This window comes from Sinocyclocheilus grahami, unplaced genomic scaffold (genome assembly GCF_001515645.1).
Source record: "Sinocyclocheilus grahami isolate Dianchi unplaced genomic scaffold, SAMN03320097.WGS_v1.1 scaffold190.1, whole genome shotgun sequence".
NCBI lineage: Eukaryota > Metazoa > Chordata > Actinopteri > Cypriniformes > Cyprinidae > Sinocyclocheilus > Sinocyclocheilus grahami.
In genome coordinates, this window is record NW_015505369.1 from 954,150 (window position 1) to 955,549 (window position 1,400).

General features: G+C 38.5%; 1 protein-coding gene and 1 long non-coding RNA gene across 2 annotated transcripts in view; one reads left to right on the forward strand and one right to left on the reverse strand.

Moving 5' to 3' along the window:
• The window catches only part of LOC107594739 (uncharacterized), a 2,786-nt gene extending 2,015 nt beyond the window's left edge, over positions 1-771 (reverse strand). The window contains exon 1 of the long non-coding RNA XR_001610190.1: positions 609-771. This is a non-coding gene — a long non-coding RNA (uncharacterized lncRNA). The remainder of the gene's footprint in view (positions 1-608) is intronic.
• Positions 1-1,400, forward strand: part of igf1rb (insulin-like growth factor 1b receptor) — a 114,785-nt gene that overhangs the window by 55,850 nt on the left and 57,535 nt on the right. The window lies entirely within an intron of this gene.

Below are 1,400 nucleotides of genomic sequence, written 5' to 3' on the forward strand. Positions count from 1 at the left end.
AATAGCAATTCTTAAACTATTCAATAGTTATTCAAAATACATTCACAATAAATGATTAAGACCTGATAAGTCACATGTGGGTTACATAGAAAATGATTATTTGCTCAGGTCCTTTTAGTGTCATTTAGGTGCATGGAAAGGCAGTTTCCGTGCCATTCTGTGAATGTAAGGATACGTTCTGTGAAGACCAGAGAGGTTAAAATGTCTGTATGGAATGTTTTAGTCTGTTCTCTGTCGTGAGGTGGGGGGAGAAGTCAATCCGTAGAGCTTGCGATCACTATCACATGTTTCCATGTGGCGGTCACGCTGTGCATCTCTTTTGACCATTATTCTTGATAACTTGCCCCAAAATTGACAATCTCCTTGGACTTGTCAATAAGTGTTCTTTTGTGTTAATGTTGAAAACTGTTCTGTGACAGAGGGGTTTAGGCTTGCTTCAGACTGGCTAATGCTCGGGTCTGATTTATGACATCCTGTTGTCTTGGGCCTCTGTGGAATTTTTGTGCTCCTAATGTTTGACCAAATCTTAGATTGTCTGATTCGGTCTGATATCCTACAATAACGTATAAGCTGTGCTCTCTTATCACAGTTATGAGGGCCATACTTACACTTCCAAAGCATCTCTTCCATTTCTTCTTCCTTCCAAAACAAGATAGTTATTAAGAGGGCTCTGAACCTGTATATTCATCCGTTTTTGTATTTATACCGTTAATTAATTTAAACTTACTCTTTCAAACAACAGCCATGCCTATTAAACGTGGTCATTAAATTATTGCACTCACCATATTAGCGCCACCATCGTCTCTCCTCCGCTGCAATCGCAGCTGATGTATGAGTAAAATTAATTTACGCTCCTCATAAACAACATCGAGTGAAAAAGAAAAAGACGAAAATAATCTGTCGAACTCGCTGGTCTGGGGTTCAAGCGTGGTTTGTCCGCTGCAGGTGTGTGAGAAAAGCTAGCTAACGAATGAGAAATGTCCCGTCGTTTAGACAAACAACAATTTTCGCCGATCACAAACAGTCTCTCGAGGAAAAGAAAGAGCGATAACAGGTAAATGGTGGAAAATAACGTCCATACACCTAACTTATCTAAAACAAAGTTTCCACCTTCTCATCCACAGCTCGTTGAAGTCACATATATATTTATGTAGTATTTATTAAATTATACTTAGACATTATGAATGACAGTAATACAAGTTAATTCTATCTGCATCTCAACTACCCAGACAGCACAAGTACATCTGTAAGCCGTCTGCTAAAGATCTGGGAAACATCTGCTGTGTAATCTGATAAACATCTCAGAAGCATTTTTACATGCATTCTAATAAATGTCTATTTGACATCTGACAGGAAACGTCTTCGAGACGTATTGCAGATGAGCAAACACTCTAAAAAAT